Source organism: Malaclemys terrapin, chromosome 3 (genome assembly GCF_027887155.1).
Source record: "Malaclemys terrapin pileata isolate rMalTer1 chromosome 3, rMalTer1.hap1, whole genome shotgun sequence".
In the NCBI taxonomy this organism is placed as follows: Eukaryota; Metazoa; Chordata; order Testudines; family Emydidae; genus Malaclemys; species Malaclemys terrapin.
This window is the reverse complement of record NC_071507.1, coordinates 90,449,291-90,457,100: the sequence shown is the minus strand read 5'-3', so window position 1 is coordinate 90,457,100 and position 7,810 is coordinate 90,449,291. Positions and strand designations below refer to the sequence as shown.

At 43.9% G+C, this 7,810-nt stretch overlaps 1 long non-coding RNA gene across 1 annotated transcript; it reads left to right on the top strand.

Moving 5' to 3' along the window:
• The first annotated feature begins 1,821 nt into the window (after nucleotides 1-1,821).
• LOC128834345 (uncharacterized) lies at nucleotides 1,822-6,542 on the top strand. The gene is made up of 3 exons (XR_008444402.1): nucleotides 1,822-1,901; nucleotides 5,969-6,084; nucleotides 6,272-6,542. It is a non-coding gene; the product is annotated as an uncharacterized LOC128834345 (long non-coding RNA).
• The last annotated feature ends 1,268 nt before the right edge of the window (nucleotides 6,543-7,810 follow it).

Sequence of the window (7,810 nt, the reverse complement as noted above, 5' to 3'; positions counted from 1 at the left end):
GCTCCTTGCTCAGCATACTGATTTTTGTGGATCCCATTCTTAGCTGCCTATCTCTCCCCAGGCATTGTACAGGGAGCCTAGGTGCCTAACTCAGGCTGTGGATTCATTGGGTGGTAAGGCACCTAAAAGGTAGGCACTGCAGTACTGAGGAATGAAATACCCAGGTCCCTGTGTGGATCTACCCCTCAGTGCCTTCCCTTCACACACTTCTTTCATATTTTGCTGCCTCTGAATTCTTGTAGCCTTTAATGCCCTCTAGTGACTAACATGTTGTCTCACTCCAATTTAGATTGCTTGCAGATGAAAGGGGCTTTGAGCACTCCAGTGAGAAGAAAAAAAAAAAAAAGATTGGAACTCCATGGAAAATATGTGCAGCAGTATTTTTATTTCTTTTACTGTAGATGGCTCCTGAAGGATGCACAGTTAGGCTATGTCTACACGAGAGACCTGACAGTGGCCCAGCTGTACCAAGGCAGCTGCGCTGCTGTAAGGTCTCCCGTGTAGATGCTCTATGCCAAGGGGGGAGAGCTCTCCCATTGACATAATAAAACTGTCTCAACGAGTGCCAGCAGCTACGTCAGCGGGAGACCGTCTCCTGCCGACACAGCACTGTCCCACACTGGCGTGTCTGTTGGTGTAACTTATGTCAGTCAGGGGGTGTTTTTTCACACCCCTTTTGTCGGTAAGGGGTGTGAAATCCCCCCTCCCCCCGACTTAGAAAAGTTTTATTGACAAAAGTGCTAGTGTAGATGTAGCCTTAGAAAGAGAGAGAGAAGTTAGACTTGCAGGAGCTGGACTGTAAGTAAGGAGCCCTCACTCATGGAAGATTTTGACTTTATGATGTTTCTTTTAAAGTGGGTACAGCTGGATGCTTATAGCCTGATTCTCATTGGCACTAAGGCCTCCTTATACCACTCTGACAGCATAACAGGGCCTCAAGGTATACAGAAATGTAACTTACACTCACTTCCAGGTTCCTTTTTTCACTGTAAAAGTGATGTAAAGGTGTCAGAGTACAAATGAGACTCAGCCCCTTAGTTTAAAATTATATAGGACTTTATGAGGTGCTGGGTAAAATGTTTTCCTTCTAACTGATCAATTTTGAAACAGCTTATTTACTGACAAACTGGTGAGCAATTTATCTTGCCGTATTGCTTAGTATGCTGCAGTTGTCCTGGGATGACTTTGGAAAGCTGGAGTCAGGGCTCTGGCAAATAGCTCACTTAAAGCTCTACTTGTTTTTATTTCCAGTATTCTGACTGGCTATGATTAAACTTTAAGGGAAACAGATGATCCATATGCACATCAAGCAAATTGTATAAAACTTGCAGGCCTATGAGGATCCCCGCAGCTATTCACAAGGACTCACTTGAAGGAGAATAGCAAGGGTAATACATGGCATAGTGCATTGAAGACTGATCCTAAGAGGTGCTGAGTGCCTGCAGGCTGAGACTTTCAAAGCCACCTAAGAGATTTGGGCACCCAATTCCCATTAGTTCTAATTGGGCATCCGATCCCCCTGGCTTATGCAGTTTTGAAAATCTCAGCATTAAGTTCCAGGGGGAGTTCCGGGTACTTAGGACCAAGCCCTCAATGTACACAAGCCTTTCACCTCTGCTCACCAAGGTTTATATCCTGTTTTAAATCATATGTAGACATGAGAATAATTTCCTTTTCCGTAGTCAGCCAATGCCAAATTCTGGCTCCAAACCCCCCCCCCCGGTCACATAGTGAGTGTGAATCTAGATATCCAGTTCTGTGGTGGCCTCATGCTAATTAGCAACAGGTCATGCTGATTGATGCCTCACACAGAGCCTAAGGCCTGCTTCTACCAACAAACAGGGATGGAAGTGAACATAACCAACTCCAAGCCTTGGCATGATGAAGAAATCATGTTACAGGTAAAATGCTACCTTCCCTTTGAAATTATTCTGTTCTGAACTCTGCAAATACAGCTCTTTCCCCACTGTTACTGTTTTATTAATATGTATCTAGCACCAGCACTGGGACAGGCACCCTGACTTCACATGAGTCTGTAAAGAACCTAGTACAAAGATCTTGCAATTGAAATAGATTTTGTGTGTATGTGTATAAACGAGATGGGGGAGCAGTAGTTAGCAGAGTGATAGAATGTTGGAACTGTGCCTTGTTGGCTAGACTTGCCCATAGAATTAGCCTTTGCCTTGTTGGTTCTGTGTTTTGTGTTTGATTGCTGTTGTTTAATTTCCTAAATAATACTGTCAGTATTGCTCAGGGCTGCTATTTCTCTGACAGGGCTGGAGATTCTAGGTCTGGGGTCAGAAGGGACGAGGCAGAAAGATATGCTTCAGCCAGATTTGCTAGATTGAAAACCTTCCAGTACAGAGCTACTTGTAGCTGTTGCTCCTCCCTCACATTCATACACTCACTCCACCAAAAAGACTGCAAGTGTGATAGGGTATAAAGTGGACTCAAGGCAGTGGCCCATGAGGAGTATGGTATCGAGCCATCTTTTGGGAACAGCACATACCTAACAGGAAGCACAGAACCAAGTGTGTGTGTGGGAGGGGCGGGGGTGTGGAGTAGATTTGAGAGATGTAGGTAGTTTAGTGATTCTCTGAGTAAGATCTAGTTTCATCTCTTACATTTTTGACAGGATAGTTAACTAAGGTCTTTCACTGAAACCTGAGACTCCCTGCTTCTCCCATAATACAACAAGGAGATGAGGTATCACGGACCAAAAACAGTTAGTTAGTTTCTCCTCAGCACACTTGAGTATGTTCTTAGAGAAGGGTCATCTGTAACCCTCCCATCCCAATGAAATGATGGGATAGGGATGAACGAACCTACCAGAAGCCCATGGTTCAGTGAGTCCAAAAGATTGTTTTCAGAGCAGGGGACTAAGCAGTGCAAGGCAACCATCTTGAATCATTTGTGTTACAGACACCTCCTTCTCCTCTCCCCACATCTCACCAAAAGCACCAGATGGGGGATGGGAAGATGGCCAATGGGACTGTCTCACCAGAAATAGCATGTTTCCCTGTCACATTTTTCTATTATTAAAATTAATTAGCTTACCAGATATTTATGTGTGCACCTTAATCAATATTTTTGCTGGTCAGGACAGCCGCTGGGAGTGACAAGTGAGTTTGCCATTCTCACTGTTCACCACGTAGAGTGGCATCGCTGGCTGTCTTTGCTCAGCATAGAGTGTGCGGCCAATTAGGGTGGACACCGCCTACCGTACTAAGTTTGTCTCCATTTTCAGAACCACCAGCTTCCTGCACAATTTCTTCCCTATTTCTCCTTCTTCTTAACAGACTCTTCCCATTTCAACCCTGCTGCCATGCTGGATGCTTTTCTTTCATTGCGGGCCATCGCTGTGATCTCAGAGATGGATTTATCCTAGCTACATCAGTAAGCAGCTTGATTAATGAGATGGGACTAATCCTGTTCCTTTTTCAGTAAATGGCAAAATTCCTATTGACTTCAATGAGAACAGGACCAGGTCTCTGTTATTTTTCCTGAAACAGGGAAAAAAACCCACCTCTCTTTCTATTGTGGACCTCTTAGTAACCTCCATTGAGGACAGCAGGTATGAATTTACCACTGAATGAACCCCTCCTGATGTCAATCAGACTGCGGGTGGTGTAAGTCAGCACTAAACTTGAACTTCCTTAGCTACAAATTTATTCCCTGCTGTGTTTTCTGTATTTCATTCTTTTCTACCAATTTAGTTTCCCTTTGAGCCACAGGGTCATGTTGCTGCATATTATGTGTGAACGAAACCAATATTTTACTATAGGATCACCACATGGGCTCACCATGCCTCCCTGCTGCGCTACTCCTGCTTAGTTCTTTTTAATAACGATCCAGGGGGAAACAATATAACTTGTGCTAGCCTATAAATAATTGCTTTACTTCCAACTGTCGGGGAACAACTGGTTTATATCAACTACTCAGAAGTATAATTTATGGAAGATCCAAGCTTCAAATGGATTTAATGTATACACATTTTGGGATGCACACGAATGTGAACCATGAATTAAGACTGAAGACTTTCCAGAAATGAATTTTTCTCCACAGTCACTGTAGCTAGTATAAACAGGGAAATGGCCATTGAGAGACAACACAAAGCCAGGCCAAATGTGGAGCAATAATTCAAAGATGCTTTACAGTTGTTGGTGTCTTTCCATCTTTACTTTAGATTTTAAAATTTGTAAAGCAATATAAATATGCTTCTCCCTGTTTATAGGAAATTTCACACACACACAAACTACATTAAAGGAACATTTTTAAGGCTGCAAAGTCAAGAGTTAGGAACTTATGAGTTAGGAAATACCAGAATGCAACTTATCTGTGCAACCTTCATTCAACTTGTGCATATGCATTAGGATACAATATTTAATTACATGCTCACATATATTTTCCACAGGACCTTTGCCTCATTCAGTGCACAAGATGGACCTGCTCCGGAGATGAATGAGGGTTGTCTAGTGAATGAGGCTCTTGTCTCTAGGACTCCTTCCTCATTTATGCAAGTTGGAAGGTGCAAAGATTTCTTTCCTCTGAGGCCCCACTATTATAATGGATACATTGGGCCTGATTTGCTCCCCCCACACCATGGTAAAGGGGCATCAGGCCCAATGTATGCATTATAATAGCTCAACAGGAGAGGAGAAGAAGGTCACTGAAGCCAAGTTCCTCATGGTGTCAGTGTTTAGAACATTATATTTCTCTCATGTGGCAGGTGAAGATGTTCATACTTGATCTCCGTAATGTATTCCTTTGCAGCTTTCCAGTGCTTGTTCTCTTTCTATCATCTCTCTCTCTCTCTCTCTCTCTCTCTACCTTTCCCCTGATCTCTCTCAGCTGGGCTGCTGGCTGTGTCTAGTAATAGTGCTTGATGAGTCTTCAGACTATCTTTCTGATTACAGTGTCTGATTTCTCTTCAGAGAGTGACTCCTGCATGCCAGGGGCTGTTCAGTCTATGAATTCTCTCCATAAAATGCATCATTCCTCTTGGTCAGTGTTTCTCAGTCTTCAGGTTCGCCACCCATTATTCTAAATCAAAAATGTTCATGGCCCCCCCTTACATTTACTACAAAAAATAAGAGTAACCAATGTCTATGATGATAATGCTAAGCATATATAATTTGTGTGAATATGTGTTTTGAGAGGTTTGCTATCTGGCTGGTTTTTGTACTGCTTTGCCAGTTGCAAGTGAAAATATCAATGTTCTGTTTCTTTTTTTTCACTGGGACCAACGTTCCCTGACGGTGCAGCAATTTTGTAAAGACCACAAACTCACATGGCTGGGAGCATGGGTCCTGCTGTGTGGGCCGGGCCCTCAACCTGCTGAACCCACAGCAGTTCCTCTCAGCACCGGGAATTGAGACAAATGCACTACTCACCAGCAGGGAGTGGTAAAGAGAGGACGGGGGGAAGGCAGGGGTCCTGGGAGGAGACAGTAGGGGGCTCCCTTGAGAGCTGAGGGGGGAAAGGCAGGGGCTCCTCTGTGTCTAGGTAATCTGGCAAGAAGGTGGGGAGGTTGGGGCCCCAGGTGCAGGGTGATAATTAGCTACAGTTGGCACTAGGGTCTGTTTAGTTGGTGTGTGGTGAGTGGTCATTGGCTGCACAGGCACCGGCTTTCTCCTTTCCCCGAGGCTGCTCAACCCTTGCTCTGCCCCAGGCCTTGCCCCCCTCCACTCCTTTCCCCAAGATCCCACCCGACCCTGCCCCAACTCCTCCTCCACCCTGCCTCGTACCGCCCAGTTCTGTCCCCTCCCCCAAGCATGCCTCCTCCTTCCTTCCCCAGCGCCTCCTGCACGCCGCGGAGCAGCTGATCACAGTGGGCAGGAGGCACTGGGAGGGAAGGGGAGGAGTTGATTTGATGGGGCCGCCAGCGGGTGGGAGGCACTGGGGGAGGAGGGGAGGGAAAGCTGGCTGCTGGTTGGGGGCTAAGCACCCGCTAATTTTTTTTCTGTAGGTGCTCCAGCCCTGGAGCAGCCATGGAGTCAGCACCTTTGAGTGGCTGGTTTCTCTGTGTCTCAGAGGTGGCAGCCCTTGAAGTTGACAGAAAAGACTTCACCTTGCAGGATAAGGGTAGGTGGAGAGTGAGATTTTCTTTGCTTTTAGATAGTAATCACATTTTCAACTCCTTGTGTCCCTCCAACCCATCTGTAGTCACAACTCCCTGGTTGAGAAACACTGATCTAACTGGTTACTAGTTTTTCTGTTTATATTGTCTCTCTCGTAGTGATCAGATGTCTGTTGGCTTTCTCTTCTACAGGGTAACCTGAAATATGTCATAAATGCCAGTAGCAAAGATGAAATGCTTGGCATTACCTCAAGATCTTGCAGAGAGAAATATGTTTTCAACAGTGACAGGTGTAAAACAATCAGCTTGAGAGGTTCCTGTGATGTCTTCTTCAAAGTAAATCCAGCAAAACAAATTCCTCTGAAAGATTTCCATGAAGCCTCCCCACAAGCAACAGTAAACAACACCTTTCACAGAACTTCAGGTAGCTGCTAAAGTACAAGTGTGGAATTACTGAATGGGAGAAGCGAGAAATGGGAAAAATTTGCTATGTGGCTAAGTACTTGCATATCAAACAATTAAACTCCAATGATATTTGTTTTGCTTTTACTAATGAACTCTATCAAATAGCGAGAAAGTACTAGTATGAAAAATGTTGAAAATAAGTGATTAGAAGGAAACCTGCTTCCTGCCCTCCCACTCCTTCTTCCCCTCCCCCGCCCCAAAAAAGCCACAGTGGTCTCCTGAAATGTCTAGCTTTTCTTATTTTTCCCTTCAGTGGCATAACAAGAGTAGATAGCAGCCCTGGATTTATTTTTTTTTTGTAATGGCAGCAGAAAAAATCTGTGACAATACATTGTGTGTATGTGTATGAGATATAGGTATTGAGTATCAGTCAGATAATGGTCATCTAAGTGCTCCTGTTTCCAACGATCTTCTCAGAACTTGCCAGACATCTATCTCACATTTGCAAATGCAAGTAAGATCAATTTTTGTTGAGGATCCATTTCCTAGACAAGAAGTACTGGCCAAGAAGACATACTGTTCCTGATGGTGATGGTTGGTGCATTAGTGTATCATGAATTTCCAACAAACAAAATCCCACACCTTAGTAAAAATGTACGATACAATCACTCCTCTGTTAGCTTCATCACTTCCACATTATTAAGAAACTATGATGTAGCTGTGCCAGAAACAACTGCCAGAAAATAACTCCTAACTTATGAAGCATCAGAGAGGATGAATGCATACTTCAGACTGTGGTAGGTCTCCAATGGTGGCTAGTTAACACCAGGAACTCTTTCTTTTCTGTTCTCACCCTCTAATAAAATAAGGTATTAAAAAACCCAAGATTATTACTCCCTTAAAGACAAATTCTTTTCACCTTAAATTATGTGAGCATCCCGCATTACATCAATGATACCATTGCTGTGTATTTAGGCACCAGCATGAGCCCTACTTTAAACCACCCAATGGCTTGGAAGCATATTTAGTTTGAGGAAAGGATTATTCTGATATACTGAAGAATGAATCATAGAAACATAGGGCTGGAAGGGACCTCAAAGTCATCAATTCCAACCCCTAAACTGAGACAGGACCAAGTAAACCTAGACCATCCCTGACAGGTGTTTGTCCAACCTGTTCCTTAAAACCTGCAGTGATGGGGATTCCAGAACCTCCCTTGGAAGCCTGTTCCAGCGCTTAACTACCCTTATAGATAGAAAATTTTTCTTAATATCTAACCTAAATCTCCCTTGCAGTAGGTTAAGCACATTACTTCTTGTTCTATCT